The sequence below is a fragment of the Ornithodoros turicata genome, chromosome 7 (assembly GCF_037126465.1).
Source record: "Ornithodoros turicata isolate Travis chromosome 7, ASM3712646v1, whole genome shotgun sequence".
NCBI classification, from domain to species: domain Eukaryota; kingdom Metazoa; phylum Arthropoda; class Arachnida; order Ixodida; family Argasidae; genus Ornithodoros; species Ornithodoros turicata.
The window spans coordinates 45,002,214-45,029,226 of NC_088207.1; the positions used below are offsets into that span (position 1 = coordinate 45,002,214).

The window sequence follows — 27,013 nt, forward strand, 5'->3', positions numbered from 1 at the left end:
AAACATTTTTAAGAGTGTATACACTCTTAAAAATGTACTTCACCGCATAGCACGCTCATAGCCAACCATCATCTCGAATGATATCATTATCTGCCCTGATTTGTTGAAAACGGGAGGCGTACGCCCCCAGTTGTCATCAAATCAGTGCTGATAACGATATCATTCGAGATAATGGTTGCCTATGGGCGTGCCATGCGGTGAAGTTCACTTCTGAGAGTGTACTCACGTAATCCATCCTTCTTTCACAGTTTGTTAGTTTATCCTTTATTTCCTATTCCTTTTCTTTTTATTTATTATATTCTTCTTTCCTTTATTTTTCTTTTTTCTTTGCGGAATAGCAAGTCGACGTCCCGTTTGGCTGGCCTTTCCTCTTTTTTCTTTCTTTGTTCTAATAAAGTATTCCCCCCCCCCCCCCCCCCATGGAGACATACCGAAACATTCCTGTTAGGAAATATGATACCCCAACGTCTAAATATAATTTGTATTTACAATAGTTGATGAATGAATTAATGCACCGGGAACTATTATGTATTCGCAATATGCTCCCACAAAAACGTGCATCACTGCTCACGCGTGTAACTTTCGGGCGCAAATTTAAATCGCGGCCGGTTCACCTGCAGGATGATCGGCGGGTCTCCCTAAAATTGTGAAAGACAGTACAAGGAGAAAAACACGCAAAACAAGTGGGAAAACACACGGAAAAGATTCCGTATCGGGACATCCAGTCTGTTTACGCGGCATTCGAGTGGAAGGTTGCTGCTAAGCTCCGAGTGCAATTCCTCCATGGTTCCTTAGCACCAACCATGTGCATCATGCAGAAGTACACTATTGGAACCCATTAAACGGCCGATCACCCAGCCATAACAAAGCGCACGTGAGATCAATACGACCCCATTCCAGGAACTGGTATTCCAGCAGGGGAAATTGTAGCATCTGTCCGTAATAGACATTAAACCCAAAGGACGGGGATACATACCGATGCCTCTCTGAATGGTGTAACCCCTAATTCCCATTTAGGGGGATCAGCAAATACGCTAAGGTACTGTTACTCTGAAACGGCTACATACGCTATGTATTGCGACGTTACACGTTAGAGGGCAGTCAATTAGCGAGAATAGTGTAGTGTGTCTCGCAAGTCTGTAGAGACCTTTCTATCTCTCTTTGCTATTTGCTGCCTTGTGGTACGCTCCAAAGAAGGCAGTTTCTTTCGATTGAATCGGGTCTGTCCGCGGTTTTCGCTGTTGTGCTCGTATAAATATGGCTGAGAAGAAAAACCCCTTTAAGGAATTATCTGTTTGTGTGTAATGAGTAAAATGATTACCGTAAAGGTGGTTAATTTCGCGGTCTTAACAATTCACGCATTCGTGTGGGAGCGTGGGGTTGGAGAGTATTTCGCGAGAGCTTAATTTTGCGAATTCGTGTGGAAGCGGACGGAAGCGGAAATCACGGGATCGGGGAGTTCGGGGGTTTCATGACATTACCGACAGTAAACAACGGGAATTAGCCTGCTCTACACGCTCACTCTTAGAAAAAAGGGTGGAGCAGTTACATGTGTTAGGAGGTAATAGTTGTCACATATGTTGTGCCTAAAGCATGGCAGTAGTTCTACCTGCTACCTACGAATGATAGGGTTACCGCTTCTTATTCGGTGAGCGAGAGGGGCGTACGCCTTTTTGTAGCAATTTGGATATATGATAATTGCTTTTACCACCCTTTTACACCCTTTATCAGACGCCATGTTGACCTATAGGTTTTAACTATAGAAGTTACCACCTTTTCACACCCTTTTTTCTTAGAGTGCTGGCTGGCTTACAGAGGCTTACCGTGAACACCAATCCCGTAACAATGATATATGTGCTGGTTTTGTGAAAGCAGGTATCTGCACTGCCATGCGATACACTATGCGAATAAGAGAGAGAGAGATACATGATGACGATGATATGTTATATGTTATGTTATATATGTTATATATATGATATGTTATAGATATACATTATATATATGTTATATATATGATATGTTCTAGAAATGTTTTGGCAAGAACAAATTTTTGAGAATATCGGGGGGGGGGGGGGGGATATACATTTATCAGAAGGAAAGGTCTGCCAGACCATGGTCGGCATGCTATCCCATAAAAAAAAAGGGGGGGGGGGGACTCCTGGAGGTAAGTGGATTTGTCTTTGTGGAGCTCATATCGTCGCGAATTCCAGTGCCCGTACTTTTTCATCCCCGCTACCTATATTTCGCGGAATAACCTTAATTCGACGCACCCTATCAGTCTTGAGCTCGGCAGCGCGCACTCCGATACATGGGCGCATGAGCAGCTAGCACTACATGGAAGAAAACACTGGTTGCCACGGGACATCTTGCGATGACCTAAGTCAGAAGGTGGCTGGAGCTTTCCGTGTACCGAGATGTATTCCCCTATCTATGCCATGAAAGGAGTACTGCACATTCTGGGACGAGTTGACTCCCCTGCTCGGCCGCTAGTACTGTTCTGCCTAGGACCATAAAGGAGAGTACTAGTGCCGCGTGAACTCGGAAACAGATGTCTGGTGGCTGAAGAACCACCATTGATTTACAAAAAGGTAGTCCAGCAGTTCAATCGTTTACAGGAAGCTGTGCCTGATCCGGACCCTCGACTCACCTCAGTTTCTCGCATATGCGAAGGACTCTTCCACATAAAGAGCATCGAACAAAATGACGCACACTTGGGCAGGTTCAAGAGGGGGGGGGGGGGGGGGGGGGTATATGTTTATTGAGAAAAAAAAACAAGGAAAGGTTAGTCAGGCAAAGGCCGACTTGTTATTCCTTTCGTAAAGAGGAACGGAAAAGGAAAGGGGACGAAAAGATAGGAAGAAAACGAAAAAAGGAAAGAAGGCGGCAAGAAAGAAAACGAAAAAAAAAAAGGGGGGGGGCAGGGGAAGGCAGCCCGCTGGTCTGAACAGTGAAGTGAGCGATTTTTTCTGGAAAGCTGGTTGGCAGATATTGCCGACGAAAGACAAACTGACCAGATGGGGTCTTCTCAGCAGCCCCATCATGTTCCAACAGCGGCGCCGAGGAGAATAGTGACCATGTGCTACGAGAGTGTGTCACAGCAAGGACTCTGTGGACACTCGTGTGTCGCCGCTTTTCCATTCGGTATCAGCCTATGCAACAGATGAGGACAAGGTTCGAACAGCTAATTATGATAATGACAGCTTTTACGCTTTGGAAATTTCGCTGCACAGCCGTAGCTCAGAATAGGAGGAACGGCCTGATGCTTCCTAGGCTCTCCATGGTGACTCAACTGGTAACAGACCACTTAGAACACAGACTTTTTTTGTTGGGTGAGCGGGAGTTCTTGCGACAGTGGTCCTGCCGCCACGTTGCTCTTTACAACGGACATGTACGACTAACGGGCCTCATTTATACATAGTGTACTTCTCTTAGTTAGGCAGCCACAAGTTAATGCACTTATGGTACGTACCTTGTATTTCTTGTATACTGGGTCTAGAGAAGGTAAATGACATCATTTTGCTTCTACAGGACGGCGGCCGTGTGGGACGCTAGTCCGAGACTTTTGCAGCAGTCAGGTTTTTGTCATATTTTGAACATTTCGTAGACAAGTGAAATAAGTATTCTATTCAGCACTACATTGAATGCGTTGGCAGCGTTGATCGTTATGTTTGTTCACCGCGCATTCTGCTTACATCTTCTTGTCCTGCAAAACAGCTGTAAAAAGGAAAAAAAAGGAAAAAAAAGCGGGTAACAAGAGTGGGAAACTATGCTGACTAGAAACAGACGAACCAAACAAGGAGAGAAAAAGAAAAATAGCTGTTATGATTATTATTATTTACTTTTTTTTCTTCGGGGTATGTTTAGTGAGCATGTATGTACCAACTCGTCCTTGTTCTTTCCACTTAAACCTATATTGTGCGTTTCTGTTAGATTTGCGAAGTTACGCGAACATCGGAAACTTATACGTATGGCGGGGTGCTAAGGGGGAAAGAGAGAGAGGGAGAGAAAAAAAAAGACTACAAAAACCAGAAAAGATGACGACGAACAACTTTTCATTTTGATGAAGGTCCCTTTCCAAACATCGACAGTAACGATGTCGACAGGAGAAGAAAAAAAAGAAAGGAAAAGAAAAACATGTCGAACAGAGAAATCTCAAAGTAAACAAGAAAGAAACAGACCTATAGCAGCGTTTTCTGTCGTGGCGCTAAAAGGCCTTGAACGTCAACTCACAATGTCGAGTCAAAGAATGAACAAAATGTTAACCGGCTGTAATTAAATCGGAATCGATCGCATTATCGGATTTCACTAATTATTGCCGTGATAAACCGCTGCTGCGAAGACGGCTTCAATCGAAATTGTAATTTCCTGGGAATGCGTCGTCTTACGGAGCTTTATGTAAACGGAATACGCTCGCTGTAAAAAGGGCCAGACGTATAGAAAAATCAAGAGCGATTTGGCTTTCCCCTGAATAATGATTTCCCCCTTTAAATCATTTGAAACGTGAACGTGATTATCGAGTACTTCGCACCCGCTGGTTTCTTTGCTGTGAGCTAAGCGCAACCACTATTCATGCAGACTGCTTACAGCTGAGGGCGTTAAATATGCCAGAATATATCGACTCAGAAACGAATAGAAGAGGGAAAAAAAATTAATGCTCTCAAGTTTGAACCTATAAGAGAGTCTCATGCGAATAATTTTCAATGGCTCGCGCTTGCAATTAATGTTTTGTCACGTCATGCTTTTTTTCCCCTATAATAAGTCAAGCTGCCGCTTCTCTCTTTGCTGCTCTTGATATGTGTCTGTGTGTTGTGGGGCGGCAAGCATGAGATGAAGATGTCATCAGTCGGTGTCTGAATGGTGGACGATATAGCCCACCATAGTCCAGGACCCGCTTGCATGAACATTGAAGAGATTCCTGGCAGCTTTCCTACAGCTCTCAACGCTATACTCGTGGGTAAAGCACAGAGTAGTGAGGACGCGAATGAGGTATACTACTTCCTCAACGTTCATGCAAGCGGGCACAGGTTCAGACAAGCGCGTGATTATGGTGGCATGATGGCAGCATCGGCGACATAATTGGGAGTAGATTTACACCTCAGGTGAGTCGTCCTACATGTGTGTGGCGACCTCCTGCACGTCCCGTTCACTCTTAAAATAAAGCTTCACCACATAGCACGTTGAAGGCCAACCATTGTACAGAGTGGTACCTCTATCACTCTTGATTTGTGGAAAGCGCGCGGCGCATGCCTTTTTGTGACAATTAACATTTCTGCGTAAGTGTCACATAAAGGCGTACACCTTCCGTTTTTAACAAATCAGGGGCGAGAACGATGTCACTCAGGATGATGGTTGCGGCTAGGAGCGTGCTATGCGGTGAAGTTCATTTTTAAGAGTGTAGGGTACACTCTTCAAATTGGATCTCACCATATTGCGCGCTCCTAAACCGTTAAAAATGAACTTCACCGCATAGCATTCTCCTAGCCAACCATCATCTCGAACGATATCGTTATCTGCTCCGATTTGGTGAAAACGGGAGGGGCGTACGCCATTTTTCTGTTAATTATGACCTGCATAATGCCACGGAAATGGCGTACGCCCCTCTTTTTCAACAAATCAGGGGAGATAACGTTATCATTCGGGGCGATGGCCTGCTAGGAGTGTGCTGTGCGGTGAAGCTCTCTTCTTAGAGTGTAGGACTGCGGATAGTTCCGACCTCCCTGGACTCTCTAACGTGCCCCGGAAATCTCCGACACGCGGCGCTGGAAGCAATGTCCAGTAGAAGGGCGGAAGGCATTAGGGCGAAGCTGAAAGAGACGCTTATATTATTATTACGCTTCTACTCGCTCGCCTCGAAACACTTCGCGTGCAGAACGACGACCTTTATCTCACGTTTGTCGCCGGGGACCATTGGCCACGAGAGCCACTCCATTGAGCATCAGCAGTAGCGCCATTTAGAACCCAGAAAAGAAGGCACGAGGAAGCCACCGCGGAACGTTAACCGCAATTCCGGGCCACCATTTATCAACTCCCACAGAGAACCGAATGGCAGCGGTATAGAGCCACTGACAGTCTCATGGTTTGGAAGGGCCCGGTCGATGCGCTCATTATCTTGTCCGTTGTAAGAGTGAATGGTACTTTGTGCTGCGGAACGTTGAATTATCCAATGTTCAATGCCATTGCTTAGCTTATCCTTCGCATTTCTACCACGGAACTTCCCCCCCCCCTTTCGCTGAGGATAAAATCGATTATTAGATATGCGCTATGCAGCGGATATGTCGATTGTGGAGGAATTTTTGATTCAGGCATGCGACCAAGAGTTTGCGTTTCTATAGGTAGATTCAATTCGGTGACGATGGTTCAAACATGTTCTCTGCTTTCTTAGCGAGCATTTTTTCACTCGTGTTTGTGTGTGACGATTGCCACGATGAATCGCTACAGCAACAACAACAACAACAAGAAATAGATCATGACTATGGCTATGGAATCGCTACGAAGCTCTCGTTGCATGCCACTTTTTATGACGTCACGTAAAAGCGGCTTGGAAAGTTCCGAAAAAAAAAAAAGGTCAGGAGGAATAGAAGCTGGGTTTTCAAGCCCCGGGATACATATTCACACAGAAAGTACCAATGCAGCGTGCACTCGTGGTGCGCAAGAGAGGTTGTTTGTTTGTTTATGGGATTGAGGAGCTCCTTTCATTGGTTGCCAGTCTGCGACGTCACGTGAGTCGCCCACTAGTGAAGCGCGCGCCTTCTCTCTTTCTTTCTTTCTTTATGCGGTTGTATTTAGCGTGCCCGTCCAGAGTCTGAAGCACAGTGATCGACTCGTCGCACTTGCTTCCTTTTGCGCCAATAAAATTGCTCTGCTGATATGACGTCACGGCACACCAGAAAGAACTGGGAGAAATCGCCACCGCACTCTTGTAACTAATTTCCTCAGGAAATGCGCGCTTCCCAAAAGAAATATTTTGCGTAACAGTTAGTGAAGCTATAGTATGTTCATATCACGCGGGGAAACAAATGTATGTTCGACGTGCCCTCTATTCTTCTTTAAAGGGACTGTGACACTTTGGTATATGTGGTTCATTACGTCATTCACACGCATATAGTACTGCATGACAGAGTACTGAGGGAAAAAATAATTCATCTTCTACTCGTCGTACATGGCTAGATACAGTCCCTTGAACACACGTGTGCCTCAATCTGAAACGACAGAGGGGCTGGAGCTACGATCATTCCCATTGGTTCTTGCTAGCACGTGAGCCTTCCCGCGCTGCCTCATTGGCAGACACGCATGCAGTGATGCCAGAGCCGGATGCGCTTGGATATTCGCGATGCCAATCGTTTTTTATCATCATCAACAACAGATAAATTAATGATGATGAATGGGGAAATTCGCCACATGAGGTGCGGCCCACTACCACAAGGCACAATGGACGGAATGAGATGTGTCCTGATGATGAGACGATGAACGATGCTGAATAGGGGTCGACACTCAGTGGAGTCAGTGAGACAACTTTAATATTTATCCGCCGTAAAGCGGCACGAAGTGTCACAATCTTTTTAAACTTTTACGTAATCTAGTCTGATATTTTCATACCTAATCTAATATGTAATCTATCTTGTATTCTTAAATAACAAAAATAACAAAGACAGTTAAGAGCATCAACTGTTTACTATATACATAAAAACAAGACTTTCGTGCAGTAGGCTGCACTTCTTCAGGTTTGAGGACCTGTTACAAGTGGTGAGGCATATATCAAAAACCAAGTCACATGGTACAAGAGAAAAGGGTAAGGGTGAAGAGAACTACAAATGCAATACAAATATCAACAAAAATGAAAAACAAAACGCAATCAATAGGAGGTGGCTGCACAAGGTCAGACAGACATACAGACGAGTCGGAGTTGTACGTGGAGGAAACCAATGAACATCACATGAATAGGCACAGCAGCCAGTTGGCACAAAGAGCTTTAGAATGCGTACGGCGAATTATTCTTATTAGTTATTATAAGTATTCTTAACCATAATCCCTAACCTGATAGCTATATCTGGACTGACTGGAATTGACTGAACATTTTCAAGAAACAGAGTGGAGCGTACATCTCAATTTGTGCGTTAATTGGCAGCCGTACAGCGTCAATGCGATCGTGTACATATACATTCCATCTATTCTACTTGACCTTCATTCTATTGGGGCGCCTAAGCCCCATTCTGTTGACCGCTACACTGCCCAGACGACTTCCCATTTGAATACATCTTTTGCCCACTCTATATGCCTAACTTCACAACTTTTCTTTTTATTTTTTTCTGACGAGATGTCTTTTGCATCAGTTACACAGTTAGAGTCACTGCCCAATATAAAATTATTAATGGTATTCGCGGAGACGACAAGTCCCGTTTCTCCTTTCGTAACCATCATCTGACGCTGCTTTGATCTTTCCCTTCACGAGCATTTCTTTCTCTATTTTGTTTTCTTCGTTCTTGCGCCTACGTCACTCGAGTATTCAGTGTTGCAAAAGTGAATGCAGATGTTTTGCTTAGCCGCTTCCCAGGGCTACAATCCCCATTTTTTTCTTTCAATCATCATCATCAGCAGCAGCAGCTTCCTAGGGCTAGATCTCAGGTTTATTCCTTCTTCCTATTTTGTCAGGTCTGCGAAAATAAAAATAAAAATAAATGACACTGGGACCGGTAAACGCACTCGCAAGTGGTAATATGTTCAATATCGTGGCAGTTATAGCGAAATGAACAACGAGATGCGGTCGCACGCATGAAGTACCTATACCTGCAGAGAAATATTAAGTAAGCATTCAAGCAAAATCGCAGACGAAGGCGGAAAATATGAAAAAAGAGAGAGAGAGAGTGAGAATAGAATGTAAAAACTTCGTAACGCTTTCCGAAGAGATTCCACGGTTCTAACCTGAACAAGAAACTCCTACGTTCTTTTCTCTCGTTTCTTGCAAAATGTCTATGCCTGGTAAGTCAGGCAAAAAGAATCTGTTCCACTGCAGACGGGCCTCAACAGGGCGCAATGAACCGCTGTGCCGGAGGGGAACAGTTTCAGAATCCCTTGTAGTCACGTACCGGTGCAGGCCATAAAAGGAACACAGAGACCAAAGACTAAGCAAGACACAAATACCGAGCAGTTGCAGGAAGAGACGCTTTCGTTACAGCGTATCTATATAACAGTTTTCCGTACTTCATATTACCATTTATATTACCTACACAGGAAGGTACAGCTGCAATCCAGCTGCTGCTTGTGCAGTAAGAGGACAAAGGACTTTATACTTTTCGACGGAAGATTGTCTAGAGCGGCATAACCTACTCCAGATCCCTTTGAGTGGGGCTACAGGGAATCAAGGGACAAGATTCTTCAAAGAAAAGCAAGCACGCACGGACGAGCACCGAACCACATTGAAGTTTCATGTTCGTGCTTGCAGTCTACATTGAAAGCTGCGCTTTGTGTCTGCAGGCATAAGCCCCAAGAGTATGCCTCCAGGAATTAAAGGCCTTGGCCTTCGTCTTTTACGTAGCACTGAAGAAGAAAGCCACTGATGCACAATAATAAGTTCTTCACTTGGTTTCGCAAGTGTTTGAGAAAAAGAAAAAGAAGAAGAAAAAAAAAAGAAGCCTAATTCGTGCAATGATACTACGTTACTACATATCTCTCTACTATAATTTTCCCACAGCGTGAGATAAAGTTGTACATATCACCGTCATCATGTATTCCTCTCCCTCTCTCTCTCTGTACAATTTTAATAGTAGCTTAACCTTATGTTTTTTTTTCTTTACGCAGTTTCAATCACAGCTTAATGACTGTTGTTGAAGTAAACTCAAGCGAAAAATACTTTTATTTTTCGTTCTCTAGACGAATAACGCATGCATCCTAGACCCAATGGGGTCTTCTTGAAGAAAGGTAAATAAATAAAAGCTTCTCATTTCCTGAAGAAGAAGAAAAAAAAATCGCCAGCTGGGTTCGTAGATAACATTGTACAATGGGGTCATCGATTCCAGAGCGCCTTATTGATTTCAAAAGAAAAGAAAAAGCAAATCCTGTATGTCATGCGCAATAGAGCGGAAATGAGTCTCTCTTGATTCGCAAGGTACATACATATCGCCCACGCGCCACTGCGCGCTGCCTTCCCAAGCAAGCAAGCACCAAGCACACAGCGGCTTGCCGGCGGAGAAACACAGCCTGTAAAACACAGAGCGTACCTCCTCACTCTCCACCAATTAATTAGCTGCGCCCTTTTCCTCGCTGCGCTGTGCTCTTTCAATACGCGGATTTGAAGGGAGACCAGAGCAGAGACCAGAGCATAGCGCACGTCAAAAGAACCCCAGGTGGTTCAAATTATCCGCATTCCTACCCTGCAGCATGTGCAACATGACACCACACTGCGCAGACAAACCTTAAGAGTAACATAACAGTACCACAGTACCATTTGTGCTCTTTAGTAAATCTAAGTACGCCTCCGAGCCTCGAGAACACATAGAGCACAGGCGGGGTGGAACCGGGCCTGAGCATGGAAACAGTCGGGTACGGACTGGGCCCGGGCCGGCGGAGTCGTGCTCGGGCCGGGCCCGGGCTGGAAATCTATAGAAGACGTCGGGCACGGGCCGGGTGCGGGCCGTAGCAGCTGGGCCTGGGCCGGGCCTGAAAATTAGGCCCGTGCAGTGCTTCAATATGCACTGCGTCGCGTTTCTAAGGATGTTTCACCTGATACAGCAGTGTTACGCAGGCAAAACACACTTTACAGAAAAAAAGCGAATCTCGAGGGAATTGTTCTAGCGGAAAGAGCACTAAGGAAAATACTTAGCTACACCTTTGATGTCGAATTTTGCGCACGGTGGACGGTTACGGAGTTATGACTATAGCACGTGCTTGTGCAGCTGGAAAGCTGCTCTAAAAGAGACTGATTTAGTGGGGTCGTAGCATGATACCTACGCAAAGCCTGCGCTGGGGAAACAAAAGGAATAAAGAAAGAAAGGACCAGGAACCGAAATAAAACGCAGGGAAGCGTGCGACATCGCACAGAAGTTTGTGCGGCAGCCAGTTTAGCTTTTACCGATCGAGCGTTGTCCGGATCCAACTCAAACTTTCGGTTAGGTTACAGTTCGAGCTCCGAACAAGATCAGCTCAAAGGAGGATGGTTCAGAAACGTGCGGGTCACCAACTGTGGTGCTAAATTTATTCATCAAGTGGTGATTTTAATGACCGGGCTTTCTGCATGAGGAGCATGAACATGATCGTCTTTTTTGCTCTAGACGGTCCGTGCCAACACGGCATAACTAGAGCCATTACTTTGCACTCAGCAAAGCAGAAGTACTTATTTCTGGTACCATTCTAATTTTTTGTAGTGGTTACGAAACATTTACGACATGCTCTTCGCGCACACCGACGGCCATTTGGGCTCGGAGAATAGCGTTTGTGGCGCGGGCATACAATGAAATGTGATGAGAAAACGTTTCTCATACAGAAGAACAAGGTGCAAAGAGAAAAAAGTCATGCGATTTCAAAACGCGTGGCGTCGAGGATTCCTGGTACCGTTTCACACTTTACTTCTCAGTTCTGCAAGTACTGCGAGAAAAAAAGTTCCATGTTCTTCCTGTATTTAACAAATCTTGCGTGAAGGCTTGTGCAGAATATGCACAGAAATCTTGATTAAAAAAAAAAACTCATTGCACCTAAATATTAAATTAGCAAGCTAGAGGCGTAAAAGTTTTTGTCGCAGCAGCTCCCCGAAGTTGCCATCGCACGTTTCCCACCCTGATGTATAGGGCACGGCGGGGCATGAACAATCACGTGCCAAACGGAGGTCCTCGCGGAACATGACTCTATTCAATTCGAAAGACGCAGAAAAGACCACATTAAGCTGATGGGGTTTGTAGCACGCTAGTACCGCACGTACAAACCTCATTCGGCTAATATAATGACCGTGGTGCAACCAGTAAGTCCTGCCTAGCGCTCGTATGTGTTGTTCTTATTCCCTCTAGATCACTTATCGGCCTGGGGCTATAAAGTGGCGGAGAATGTTATTTATTTTTTTTTTCCAACGACTCGAAGGGCTGGATAGATTATTGTAGTCTTATACTTCGTCTCGTTCCTTGCGACGTGAAAGGGCTGGATTACATCAGTGCAGGGTTGTAGCTATTACGCGTGCACTCAAAAATATGGCGGATTTGTACGCACCATTCTTTAGATCTCCCTAAGCATGTTTGACATCTTTCGTGTTTTGTTCAGAAAAATAGTAGAGATTAAAGCTGGCGAACAAATTACAAATACTGAAAGTTTAGCATGACGTACATTAGAGCGTTACATGTGTACCTGCATACATTACCTACATTCGTATCAAAGAAAAACTTCACGACTCTTTAAATCTTCGAAGAACAAATGTCGCAAAACTGTGGAAAGGAAAAAGGAAAAAAAGTGTGGGCGTTTTAAGGATTCAAAAATGGATCCGTACAAGTTCCGCCCTGTTCTTCGCGAGTTCGCTCATTATTTGTGCTGGTCCACAATTACTACGTCCGTTCATCATTATAACGGCAACAATAGCACACGTGTTTTTTTAGATCGTGATCATCGTGCTAAGAGACACGGCTGATTCCTTTTTTCCCAAGAGGAAATATTTCTTCGAGGAATTTTTCTTACCCTCGAAAATATGTGTGATTGCAGGTGAGAACTACAGTTCGGCAGGTTGGGTGAAGAAAGAAGAGAAAGGGGGCGAAGAAGATTTTTTTTTTTCGCTGGCGCTGAGTGAGCAGGCCTAATACCCGTCATGTGATGTGCTAAGCCATACGACGTCTTCCACATATTTTAACGCAGTATCACGCTTAAAAATGAACTTCACCGCATAGCACGCTCCTAGCCAAACATCATCTCGAATGATACCTTATCTGCCCCGATTTGTTGCAAACGGAGGGCGTACACCTTTTTGTGACAATTATGAACAGCATAAGTGTCACATAAAAGGCGTACGCCTCCCGTTTACAACGAATCTGGGCAGATAACGATATCATTCGAGATGATGGTTGGCTTGGAGCGTACTATGCGGTGAAGTTCATTTTTAAGAGTGTATTCGTAGTTCGAAAACTACATTCGTAAAAATGAATTTCACCGCATAGCACGCTCCTAGCCAACCATCAGCTCGAATGATATCGTTATCTGCTAGGATTTGTCGAAAACGGGAGGCGTACGCCTTTTTTGTGACAATTATAAGTGTCACAAAAAAGGCGTACGCCTCCCGTTTTCAACAAATCAAGGCAGAAAACGATATCATTCGAGATTAATCAGATTTAAAAAAAGACGAAGATAAAAAAAAAAAAACGATAGCAATTTGTAAACGTCGGACTCCACGGTACATACTAGACGATCATTGAAAGCGCCGAAGACAACCACTTGAGGAACTCAAATTTTGGAGCAGCCAAAGTCAAAGAAGCAAGTAACTGCACGGAGGGTACCGTGCCTCTTCTGTGCATATATTTCCGGTCAGTAATCAAGAGGCGAGATACCGTGCCCTTCCTCCCCCTCTCACCCATTGTCATTCTACGCATGAAATGACATCACTTTGGAACTTCCAGCTCCTTGCCGCTTCCGCTCCGTCTATGACGCAGAGTTTGCGTACGTTTGAGCACGCAGAGAGAGTACGTAGAGTTTACAAGCTACAATAGAAAACTTCGACGTTCCCAACTCTTTCGTTATTCTTTTTTTTTTGGAAACGAGAGTGCGCCATTCGTCCACCGCGGGGCCATTTTTCAACCGCATCGCCGTCGTCTTCGGAGATTGTAGTGATCTATCTATATTCGAGTCACAAAGAGTCGTTCGCGCAAACGGATTGGCGGATGCCATGACGATGCCCATCAGACACGAGAGGGAAGGACGTCACAATAGGAGGCCTCTGCTTCCGAAGATCTCCATACAGAAGCATAAAGAAGAAAGATAAAGTGAACATCGCTTCCGTTTCCTGTTTCACGCTAGCATCCGACGTTACAAATGGCAACGACTTCCGCTGTTGTAGACCATATGAAGGGTGCGTCCAAGAGGTGCACTTATCCACACGTCATGACATGTTGAAACAAAAAGGCGCACCCAGGCAACATAATATATGGACTGAAATTAAAGTTGTCCTGTGACATTTAGTATTAGAGTTCCGGATGCGCCGTTGCGGCTGGTGGTATGAGCAAAACGGGACAGACGGACAGCCGACTATAATCGACTAATGCCGCTTATTGTGAGTAGCTGCTGCTGCCTAGTATGATAAGTAACATCCAACATGGACCCACGCTGCTGTTCTCCGCAAAAGGTACATAGCGATATTCCATAAGCCCAGCATTGTCTAGGGGATTGCAGTGGGAAATGTCTTAGTTTTCTCTCAGCTCTGTCTCAGATGTACTGCCTCCTTTGACAGCAAATTCTGACTACAGGTTACTGCGGTGCGGGATGACGCAAGATGTTTTCTTCACTAGACAAAGAATAGCTTCTCGAACATTTGTGGAGTTATCGCATCATTTCCATGTACACCTTATACTCTCATACACTCCTTTTGTGGTGCTTTTATAAAGCATCTTTCTATGCATGGTAACTACAGCTACAGGACAACGCAAAAGCACGCACATACAAGCGCAAGATTATGGAACGTATTATCTTATCTCGGATTGAGTGGTATTTGGAATCTCGCAATCGTCTGCCGAAAGAGATGGCGGGGTTCCGAAGAGGAAGGTGTACAATGGATTGCGTACTGGACCTAGTATCAACAGTTGAACAGGAGCGATTGGGTGGACGATTGACTGCAGCTGTGTTCCTTGACATCAAAAGGGCGTATGACACTGCAAGTCACCCTCATGTTCTGCATGGCCTCTACTCCCTCGGCATAAGGGGGCGAGCGCTGAGGTGGATTGCTAACTATTTAAGTGGCCGGGCGGTGTTCATGCGTACCAGCACCGGGGATACATAGAAACACTCAGTGACCGCAGGAGTGCCGCAGGGAGCAGTACTCAGTCCCATGCTTTTTAATGCCCTACTGGCGACACTCCCGTCCCTGTTACCACGAGGTGTACGTCTGAGTATGTATGCCGATGACTTATGTCTGTGGTCGTCCGGGAAACAGTGGCCAGCGCTTCGTACACGTCTTCAGGAGGCACTAGACAAAGTTACCATCTTCTTGTCTCAACGGGGCATGGATGTGTCGTTAGAGAAAACAGTAGTGATGCCGTTCACGAGGAAACGTTTACCGAACTTTCAGCTTCAAGTCAATGGTCAACAACTCCGAAGAGTAACACATCACAGGTTCCTTGGGGTCATCGTGGACAGAGCTCTGTCCTGGTCAGCCGAAGTTCAGCGCATAAAGGAGAAAGCTACATCCGTCGTTAATGTCATGCGCTACATCGCAGGCAGTCGATGGGGAGCGTCTCCGACGGCTATGCTCGGTCTACATCATTCACTAATTCGTCAGATGTTGGCGTACTCCCTGCCACTTCTACAAGGTCTGTGTCCCACCTCAGAATCTATCCTCGAGAGTGTGGTTGCAAGGAGCCTAAAAGTGTGCTTGGGGGTTCATCGGTCAGCTTCTAACCAGCTCACAGTTGCAGAAGCGAAAGAACCTCCGGTCCCAGCTCTAAGAGTTCAGGAATCACTTCGTCACTTCATCCGACTGTCAACGCGTCATCGTCGGCACCACCTTGTTGAAGCAATTAATAAGAGAGATAATTCCACTTTTCACCAGGCCATTCTGCCATACCGAGGCATCTCACCATCATATAAACGCATTCCAGCATCGCCTTTGCCATGGTGGAGTGTTGTGCCTCTCAGAGTCAATGCAGAAGTTCCAGGCCTTTCGTCGAAGAAGTCCTCACCCCCTTGCATGCAGCGACAGCTGAGCTTAGAATTGATCCAACGTCTGGATGATCGCACGGCGGTATATACGGATGGCTCCACAATATCTACAGGATCCGCCTGTGCCTTCGTTGTACCAGCGTCGAATACTGCGCGCAGTGCTCGACTATCGCATCGTACTTCGTCGACAGCAGCAGAGCTATACGCTCTTCTTCTAGCCATAGAGCATATCTCGTGCGCGCCTTCCCAGGGAAAATGGGTGATTTTCTGTGATTCTAAAGCCGCTTTACAGACCCTTATGACACCGGGTACACACCACCTCACAGCTCCTGTACTGAATGACATACTAGCAGCGCACCAAAAAGCAGTGATCGCTGGCCATGACGTGATTTTCCGGTGGATACCTGGCCACTGTGGGATCACCGGACATGATGCGGCCGATCACAACGCCGGGAAAGCACATGGAAATAGTACATTCCGCAGTGTTTACTTCACGAAGGTGGACGCCAAGAGTGCCTTAAAGTCTCTGAGCCATAAGCTGTCAAAAGATCAATGGTTTTGTGGCGAGGCTGGATCTTCCCTTCTGCACTGGGTTGACCCCGAACTAGCTCTGGTCCTCCCAACATCCATGCCACGGCAGATTACGTCATTGTTTCACAGGCTCCGGCTCAATGTACCATACAGTGCAAGACTCCTGTACAGGCTTGGGAAGGCGGACTCTCCTAACTGTCCAGTCTGTGGCTCAATCGAAGACGTCGAACATATTATAGTTACGTGCCCAAGATACTCTGAGTGTCGTGACAGACTTGTAGCCGCGTTAGGCCGGGTTGACAATCGACCCTTCGGAGTGCAGAAGGTGCTGGGCCCATGGCCAATGAGCACTCAACTGCCAGCTTTGCGAGCCGTTACACAGTTTTTAAGGGACACCAAGCTGTTAGATGGGCTATGACCTGTCTGTGGCGTTCGTCGCCGCTTCGCGACATCTCCAGTGGGTGATGGTGGAGGTGTCTGGAATTCCTTTCCTTAGGTGATCTGGGGTAGCCGGCCCTCGTGATGAGGGCTACAATCCCCATTTTTTTCTTTCTTTCTTTCAATCAATCAATCACGCACATACACGTCTTCATCGTAGGAATCCGCACTCACTAGCAAGGAAAAATACTCAAAGTCATGACGTGATGCCAGATCATGATGATGATGATGATGATGACTGTGCATCCTACGCAGACTTCATACACTCTAAAACACAGAGCTTCACCGCATAGAATGGTCCTACACTCTAAAAAAAGAACTTCACCGCATAGCACGCTGTGCGCCGACCATTGTCCGAATGATACACTCTAAAAACAGAGCTTCACCGCATAGCACGCAGTGCACCAACCATTGCCACGAATGATAGGGTTATCGCTTCTGATTCGAGGTGAGAGAGGGGGCACGCGCCTTTTTGTGACAATTTGGATATATGGTAATTGCCACAAAAAGGCGTACGCCTCCCTCTCTCCTCGAATCAAAAGCGATAACCCTATCGTTCGCGACAATGATTGGCGCACTACGTGCCATGCGGTGAAGTCCCGTTTTTAGAGTGTAGTGCACTCTTAAAAATGAACTTCACCGCATAGCACGCTCCTAGCCAACGATTATCTCGAATGATATCGTTATCTGCCCTGATTTGTTGAAAACACGGGGCGTGCGCCTTTTCTGTGACAATTATCCGACTCAGCGGTCTCTGAACCGCAACCAAGAGCCCATGCTGGAGCTGGATGCCAGGACTCCTCTCCCGTCGTCGTCTCCTTTGCGTGAGTCCTATGCTGCTGTCGCAGAGCGGGCCGCGGTCCCCCAGATGAGTACACGTAGGAATCGAGTGACGCCGACCCAGCGACAGCAACCAAGTCGAATGGCAACGAGTCGCGATGACTCGGCAGCGGTGCTACTTCCCTTGGTCATAGCGGTTCTCAAGGCACTTTTGGCTGCTTTTCCGGGTGCTGCGGGTCTACCAGAGGTGCAGGCTTTGCTTGCGACTGAAAGGCTGCTAACAGCAAGGCATGGAACACCTGTATAGGCGGGCTACCCTCCTCCAATGGAATGCGCGTGGTCTGCGCACGAAGCTCCCGGACCTCAAGTTGTTTCTGTTGAAATACAAGACTCCCCTTCTGGCCATAAGTGAAGCATATGTGAAGTCGGACTTTCGTCTTAGTGGCTACAATGTTTTTGGTCTACCCGGCGTGTCAGTGTGGAGAACAGTGCTCTGTGTGCGGCGTGACTTGACTGCAACGCAGATACACCCGGTGGGGCCACTGCCGTTCGACCTTGTGCATTGCAGAGTTCAGCTTGGAAGAACTACATTGTCTGTTCTAAGTATGTATGCTCCGCCGTCCGTCCCGGTGACAATGCATGACTTACGGTCGGCTCTTGGTGGATTGGGTGCTCCCTCGCTTGTAGTTGGTGACATAAATGCGCACCACCCTATGTGGGGAAGCCGTAAGCGCGATGGCAAGGGGTCTCTGTGGTGCGACGTCATTGAAGATCTTGACCTCTGTGTCTTGAATGATGGGTCTCCAACATTCTTGCGTCGAGACTTCTCGACGGACGCACTAGACGTTTCGCTCTGTTCCAGGGATCTTTTTCCACATGTCACTTGGAGTACGGATTTGGACGGCAGAGGCAGCGATCATCTCCCCATATTCCTCTCGTATGCCAAGTACGCGCCCGGAGCAGGCCACAGGATCGCTCGGTTGACCAATTGGCAGTCCTTTCGCAACCTGAGCAAGAAAGATGTGCAGGCGGGAATGACAGCAGAGGAAATTACTGATCTCATTGTGCGGTGCATAACGTCGTCCACTACGACTGCTAAGGTCGCTGCTGGTCATGCAGGTACAGATCCAGTAGTGGAGCGTTTGCGTGCTTATAGGAGACGGGCGGAGCGAAAGGCTCGGCGATCTGGCCAACTCACGGATGTTCAGGATGCCCGTCGTGCAAACGTAATGGTACAAAAGGCCCTGAAGGCCGTGGACATACGAAGATGGCGGCAGTTCTGTGCGTCTCTGACCCCTTTTACCAGTACTGCGAAGGTATGGCGCGTTGCTCGAAGTCTCCGGGAAGCTCCTCCGGCGAAGAACCCTCTGCGATCTCTGTCTCTCTCGATCTCCAAGCCCGAGAAGGAAGTTGCATACGAATTTTGCAAGACCATAGCAGCGAGCTCCGAGGCGGCGAAATGTTCAGGCTTTCAGGAACATGTTGTGCAGCTACAGCGCGCTATTAGCCAAGCTCCTCTATCATCGGACCCCGACATGGATGCAGACTTCACGGTTGCAGAACTCAAGGCGGCCCTGGCGTTTTCTCGGAAAAAGTCGTCACCTGGTCCGGACTTGGTCACTTATGCTGCGCTCCGTAACCTGAATGACACCTGCCTTCTGGTCCTCTTAGAGATCTACAATAAATCATGGAGGGATGGACAAGTCCCTGCTCAGTGGAAGGAGGCCCTAGTGGTTCCCATACTGAAACCTGGAAAACACCCCTTGGACCTGGCGTCTTTTCGGCCTGTCAGCCTTACCAGCTGCCTAGGGAAAGTTCTGGAGCGCATGGTGCTGCACAGGCTCGAGTGGTGGCTTGAGAGGAGATGTGTTTTCCCCCAGGAAATGTCAGGCTTCCGTAGGCATCGTAGTTCAATGGATTCGGTGATGGATTTGGTCTCTACTGTTGAGGAAGCGAAAGCCCGGAGGCAAATCGTGATGGCTGTCTTCCTGGACGTCAAGCGGGCGTATGACACCGTAAGTCACCCCGGTGTTCTGCATGCGTTACTTCGGTCGCAAGTGCCTGGGAAAGCGCTTGCATGGCTTTCCGACTTCCTGAGCCAAAGGCAAATTTTTGTCAGAACAGGCGAGGGTGACACAGAAAAGACTGCTGTCCCGCAGGGTGTCCCGCAAGGAAGTGTCCTAAGCCCGTTACTATTCAATATCGTCATGGTTGATCTCAAAGAATGTCTACCGAGGAGAGTAAATCTCTCCATATATGCGGACGATGTGTGTATCTGGACTGTTGGAAAATCCCGGCCGGCAATTCAACATCGGTTGCAAAGAGCACTGGATGCCATCAACAACTTCTTCTTGAACGCGGGGATGGATATCTCCACCGAAAAAAGCGCTGTCCTTCCGTTCACTCGAAGAGAGATGCGGAGGTTCCAACTGCGGATTGGGGATTGCCCCCTCATACAAGTCAAGTTTCACAGGTTCCTGGGTGTTATCCTGGACCGCAACCTGTCGTGGCGAAGGCACATTGACTTCATCATCTCAAAGGCTCAGCGCTGGGGCAATGTGATTCGCCACTTTGCCGGCGTGCGCTGGGGCTGCACTGAGCGGGATCTTCTTGTGCTCCACAAAACTCTGGTTCGCGGCTCCCTGCTATACAGCTTGCCCGTATTGCACGGTATATCAGCCACGTCTGAGCACAAGCTTCGGTGTACACTGGCACGCAGCCTGCGGACGTGCCTTGGTGTCCCGCGCAGCGCTGAGACACGGATGGTGATCGCCGACGCCGGGGAAATACCCATCGATGTCCTCCGCCGAAGAGAAACCATCCGACACTACCTACGGTTGCTCGCTCACCACCGGCGTCATCCTCTGGTTCAAAAGCTACGTAGGCGGAAGAACAGTAGACTCTCGCTATGTGTTACAGCAACATCTGGAAACATCCCTGACTTCACTGTTGCCCCGACCGCCCCTTCAGTGGCACCATGGACACTGCCGAGCCCATCCCTCTCGACACACATCCCTGGCCTCCTGGGGCCGAAGAGCCAGATCCCCGTCTCGGTTCTCAAGCAGTCTACTTTGGAAATGATGGATACAAACTACAGAGGCCGCACGGCTGTGTTCACAGATGGTTCGTCTACGTCGGATGGCTCCTCCGCTGCCTTTGTCATACCGGAGGAGTCACTATCATGTGGGTTCCGCCTGTCACATCGCACTTCGTCGACCTCTGCGGAGCTGTATGCCATCTTGTTAGCTCTAAAGTCTGTCTCAAAGTACCCTCCCCGTTCCTGGGTGATATACACCGACTCAAAATCAGCCCTGCAATGCGTAGGAACCATGGGCATCCGCGGCTCGTTGGCCCCGGTGGTTGTTAGTATCCTGACGGCGCTCAGGGTTCTCGGCGAACAGGGACACCGGGTGACCCTACAGTGGGTCCCCGGCCACACCGGCATTCAGGGCAACGAAGAGGCAGATTTGGCGGCTGCTGCGGCCCACCGTATCTCCAGAGCCCTGCCCATTATCCTCTCCAACGGGGATAGGCGCTCCTACTTGTCTGCGTTGGTGTCACCCTTGGCCCGCCAGCAATGGCTGCATGACATCACTCAATGGTCGCTCCTCCATGCAGTGGACCCGTCATTATCATTTAGGATGCCAGGTGGATTCCCTCGCAGCTTTACGACACTCCTGCGGCGTCTACGACTCAACGTCGCCTTCACCCCTGCGTTCCGTGCTAAGCTGGGTTACAGTAACACGGCGCTGTGCCTAGCTTGCCGCACCCCAGCTACGATCCCCCATATCATCGAGGACTGTGAGCGGTACACGTGTGAACGCCGGGTACTTCGACGCCAACTTGCACTCCTCGACCATAGACCATTCAACTTGTCCAAAGTACTTGGCCCATGGAGCTCCCCTGAACATCAGTGCCGGGCTCTTCGCTCCCTTTTCGTTTTCATGCAGGCCACTGGACTCCTTGAAGAGCTCTAAACAGAACTCCGACCTGTCGTTGCTTCATTCTCACCATAATTCATCCTCTCATATTAACCACTGTGAAATGGGGTAGTGTCCTGTGGCTACCACGGGATAACATCCCATGTCATCATCACTTCTTCATTTATTGTTGTTGTTGTTGTGACAATTATGTACAGCATAAGTGTCACAGAAATGGCTTACGCCCCCCCCCCCCCCCCGTTTTCAACAAATCAGGGCAGATAACGATATCATTCGAGATAATGGTTGGCTAGGAGCGTGTTATGAGGTGAAGTTCATTTTTAAGAGTGTGTTATCGCTTCTGATTCGAAGAGAGAGGGGAGCGTACGCCTTTTTTTTTGTCTCAATTTCAAAAGGCGTACGCCCCGCTCTCTCTTCGAATCAGAAGCGATGACATTATCATTCGTGGCACTGGTTGGCGTACAGCGTGCTATGCGGTGAAGTTCTGTTTTTAGAGTGTAGCCAATATGATGATATTTGGCTAGGAGCGTGCTATGTGGTGAAGTTCATTTTTAAGAGCGTAGAGGTCTGGTGATCTTCCGCCATTTGAAGAAACACCAGGGAAAGCCAGGCTTTTGTCATTTCAAACAGGACCGGCACAGGAGAAGCAGGAGAAGAAAAAAAAAGAAAAAAATTGGCCGATCTTTATTCTCGGGTCGAAGCACTCCTTTCGGTATGGTGAGTTCACCATAGTGTCGTTGCCATTGTTCTTTGATTTTCTCTCCACAACTATTACAGACGGACATACGCGGCTGTCGACGTTGATGAGTCCTATAATAATACCTATTCGTTTAATCCAAACAAGGGGGAAAGAATCCTCGACATCGCTCGATAGTTTCTCGCCCATTCTGTGCAGATGGCGAAGTGAACAACTGAGGCAGCTTTCCGTGCTTGTTTCTAATCGCCACTTGCTCTCTAGAAAAACACGACGCAGGGGAAACATTTCCGTTTTCATCGAACCGCCACTGCTGTGACTATAGCTGCTGTTTACTTTGCGCCTTCCTTATGTGAGGCTGTCTATGTATGTTCGCCGTGTTGAGCGTCCCGCATGGGGGATGATCGGTAGAAGGATTTGCTTCTTTTCTGCGCGGGACCTTGTTTGTTTTTGCTCTCAGCGCTACCATGGAGCGCAGCAAGTCACGACTTTTGTGAGCGTAAAAACAGTACAGGCCTTTCTTAATCCATGGGGGTACGATACATTTCAAGGAGACAGCGATGTATAATGTAGGATCGGTTCATCAAACTTTCGGGATGAAAAAATAAAGGTAACGTGTTCGCCTGCGTTGCGTCAGAGAGACAACGTGACGATTTCTTGAAACCATATACCAAGGAACAGGTAGTTAATGGTAAAGAATGTTCAGTGTCATGAGAACACTAAACAATCATCGAAAGCACGCACGCACGCACGCACGCACGCACGCACGCACGCACGCACACGCACACACACACACACACACACACACACACACACACATACATACATACATACATACATACATACATACATACATACATACATACATACATACATACATACATACATACATACATACATACATACATAAATTTTTGGTTTCCACCCGAAGGTATACTTTTCCACCCGATCTTACTGTTTTACTGCTCCTGAAATAAAACCCGATTTTTACCCCGGGTAAAAAATATAAAAAAAACAAAGACACAGGGCCCTAAGTATTATGGACACTCGTCACTTAATGTTCGCATCATGCACCCAGATTTCCTTTGGAGTTTTCTTCTGCACGAACAGGACGTCCACGGCAGCCTGAATTTCAACCTTTAAAACAAATTCGCGTTTGTAGTAGGCGTGGTTCTGTTGATAACCGTAACTTAAATGAACGCTTCGCGTTACCAACCTGCTTGAACTCCTCTGACCTCAGAGCTTTTGATATGAATGCGGATTCGGATATGTGATCTTCACGGCACTCTCTGGTGGCCGACCGGATGAACTACTATACCCATCAGTTACAACGCACCCGCGTGCGTGATATCTCATTTGCGTGTGTCATATGTGTGTGCGTGTTTGTATGCCTCATCTTTTTCATCGTCATCCCAGTCATATATTATTCCACATGCACTGAGATATGGTCCCGCAATTGTTGCGGTGAATCACCTCATCTCATCGTCATTCATGTAGTAGTTGGTGGTGGTGGTGGTGGTGGTATGATGTTCTAAGGAAGGAATATGTTGTTGTTGTTGTATAGTTGTTGTTCGCGTTACAACCCTCTTCTTCTTCTTCCTCCTAGTCCCGCTCAATGTGTGTACGCTGATGAGATCGCGCTCGTATTGTCTGAAAGTGGGTCCGGCCGACATCTTCTCAGCACGCCCTCGTAGAGTACATCTCAAGGTCGTGCTCAAGTTTAGAGGCTTTCTGAAAAGTAGACCCTGTCGTCATTTTACAATACAGAGCAGCAGATCGTAATTCCCAGTCTTTTCTATTTATACGTTTAATAGCGCTCACCTCTCGTATTCATAATAATTCATAATATGCATATCAACTGTTTTACATGTTTAATGGGCGGACTAGGAAAAAAATAGTGCATTAGACATTCATATTCGTCTTTCGAATGAGACTCCCCGAATCAAATGGGCTGTAAGAGGTACATTGTTCCGTTATGCGTTGCAAGGGGTACCCGTCCGGAAACGTTACATTTGCTTCCACTTGGGTATGTTTGCGTGTCAGTCGTGTGGAATGTTACTGCCTACCGAAATGGAACGCTCTTTTCATAAATGAGACAACGCAATGGAAACCCTGGGCTCCATGCATCATCATCGAGGGAATTGCTTCTCGAAAGGTGTGTCTCCACGTCGTTGGGCTCGCTGAAGAACGCACACCGCTACACTTGTATTCCGCACAGGAGATGAGACGCCAGTGAAGACGTTGCCACTAGCATGACACATCATTTGCTAATGAGCTACAAAGTGTTCCCTTTCGCCTGCCACGCTATTGTTTCAACATGCGTTCTGGGCTCGGATCCCTATGCATAAGGATTGCACCGTGTTTGATGTGGTATCGGTTAGTTAAAAAAATATTGACAAATCAAATCAGTGTTCTCTACCGCTAAATGTGAAAAGACAATCGTAAAGATCGGATCCCGAAAGACGTTCTTGTACGCATACATGCAAAGGAGATTAAGTGAGGATAACTGATGACATGCCTCTTCGATGCATTGGTCCGACATAGTAGCACATTAGATTTAACTTCTGCTATAAAGTCATAACAAAAACACGAAAAGAAAAATATACTAACTTTGGGCATTCGGCCGTTTGGCCATGTTTGGCAGTAAATCTTAACTCAAAGCCTCTTCAGTGATTTTTTACATAGTTTATTTATTTATTTTCGCATTGTTACTGTCATGGTTACACAATTTCAGCATCACGCAAACACAGTATCGCGAGCAGCTCACCAGCGTATAATTTTGAAGTGCTCGCTCCCCCCCCCCCTCTCCTAAATTCAATACTGCGTGAGGAGTAAATATAGAAAAATACGGCTGAACACGGAGACATTCAGACCCGGAGCAAACCAAAGTTAATTTTAAAATCGCCGCCTGCGATTTTGTTGCGCAGAGGAATCCGAAGCACAAGTAATATATTTCCTTGCAGGCCCTAGCGCATTTCTTCATTGGCTCCCTCTGTATGACAGAATAGCAGCCAGTCACGAAGCAATATAAGCTAATGCTAGAATTTAAAAAAAAATCTGCATGTATAACAAACACCGACACAAAACAGCTCAAACACTTGATGTGTAGTACAGGCAAAAACCTATACAAGCAAGTAGCCTGACGAGGCCCAACCTCCTTTCCACTAGAGAATCAACAGCAATTTAACAAAAAATATTGTGATCATTCGGTTTACATCAAAATGTAATAGTACAGGAAGTACTTTATTGTGATGATGATTGTGACGATGATTAACTTCATTATCATATCTCTCATCAAATGTTTCGCGTGTAATGGGGTAGTGTACTGCTCTCCAGCGGTGAATCACCCCATGTCACGATTTATTCGTTGTTATTGTGATGTTGATGGTTGTGGTGTTTCATCGCCACAGACGATACTGCACCCAGCGGCCCGTGATAATTTGGTGATAATATAGTGACGAGCCTCAAAGTGATGACCCAAGTCCTACATTGTCCAGAAGAAACACGGACACATATCAGCTTCCACGCTCACGAAATAATAACAGAGAGCATCTGTCAGTGAAATCCCACTCGTCGCAACCCAAAGTCACCAACCTGAATTTCACGGGCTACTTTTTGGCGTCTTGATTGATGTCCATCGCTGGTGGTGTCAGACAGAGGTGGTCGAGTCATCGAGTGAAGACGAAAAACAATGTGTCAGAAAGACAGAGACCGTACATCATCCTTGCGGTGTGGCTCCGTTTTCCCCCACAGAAGCTGTCCCGACGTGAAAATTTTATGATGTATGTCGCTCGCAGGCCCTGTCTACGACCCACTCAGTGTTTATACGATGGGCGTGCACTCCCGTGATTTATTGGCCCTGTAGTCTTTCTTTATCTAGTGGCCGCGCGGCGATAACAAATAGCGTCCACTACGTCCACTATATCACTCTTTGTTTGATACAGGGTATCTGTACAGGAAGAAACATCCTCTGCCAACTCATCATTAGTGTACGGGAGCTTTCGAAAAATATGCGGGAGCGCGATTTGCGTATTTCGTGAGTTACTTTAGTTGCCCTTTGCGACGTCGGCTTCTGCGTTTCTCGCGTAGCGTCCTGCCCGGATGCACATGCAAATTTCCATATGTAAATAAACGCCTTCGAAGCCTTTCAGGGACACGAAGTATGCATAACTGGAATGCGAACGACGGAAGACGCTTGGAAAGAGAATGGGGGTACCAAATGGGGGATGAGGTCAGCCTTTATTCTGGGAGCGACCTTCGTGACGGGGGAAACTTTTCTGGGAATGGGTATTGGAAAACCGAAGAGGACTGAGTATCAGACCGCGCTGTATTAAAAAGGGAGCAAATTGGGAATCAACTTCAAGCTTCTAGTCTTCTAGATTGCAATTACTCCGCATTTTAGTCTCATGGACATTTACTCCTCAGCATCGCAAATAGTCTATAAACTTCAGTGCTTTTACTCCTGAAAGGGTCTATCGGTTGTGGCAATGCATGTAGTCCGCAAAATGTATAAAATTACTCTCTCTCTCTCTCTCTCTCTCTTTTTTTTTTTTGTAACATTCATACTCAAACTCAACTTTTCTTTTTTTTTCGTAAGCGCTGCTCAAGGTCTCGTTGTATACTGGCGCGAACGTGCTCAAGCGATGTTTAATCTATAGACGAGCTTAGACCTTTTTTTTTTTCTAACCTTTTTGATCTTTTTAAAATGAAGGATAACGGAGATCCGGTTTTCGCTACTGCGTGTGGGACGTCTTTCGAGGTGTTATCTAATGCAAGACCACCATCTTCACACCAGTTTTCA

The 27,013-nt window shown here is 46.9% G+C and overlaps 1 protein-coding gene and 1 long non-coding RNA gene across 2 annotated transcripts in view; one reads left to right on the forward strand and one right to left on the reverse strand.

The window, feature by feature from the left end:
* The window catches only part of LOC135399936 (QRFP-like peptide receptor), a 220,334-nt gene that overhangs the window by 102,210 nt on the left and 91,111 nt on the right, over positions 1-27,013 (forward strand). The window lies entirely within an intron of this gene.
* Positions 24,883-26,068, reverse strand: LOC135399935 (uncharacterized). The gene is made up of 2 exons (XR_010424458.1): positions 25,807-26,068; positions 24,883-25,696 (listed from the first exon to the last, which is right to left on the reverse strand). It is a non-coding gene; the product is annotated as an uncharacterized LOC135399935 (long non-coding RNA).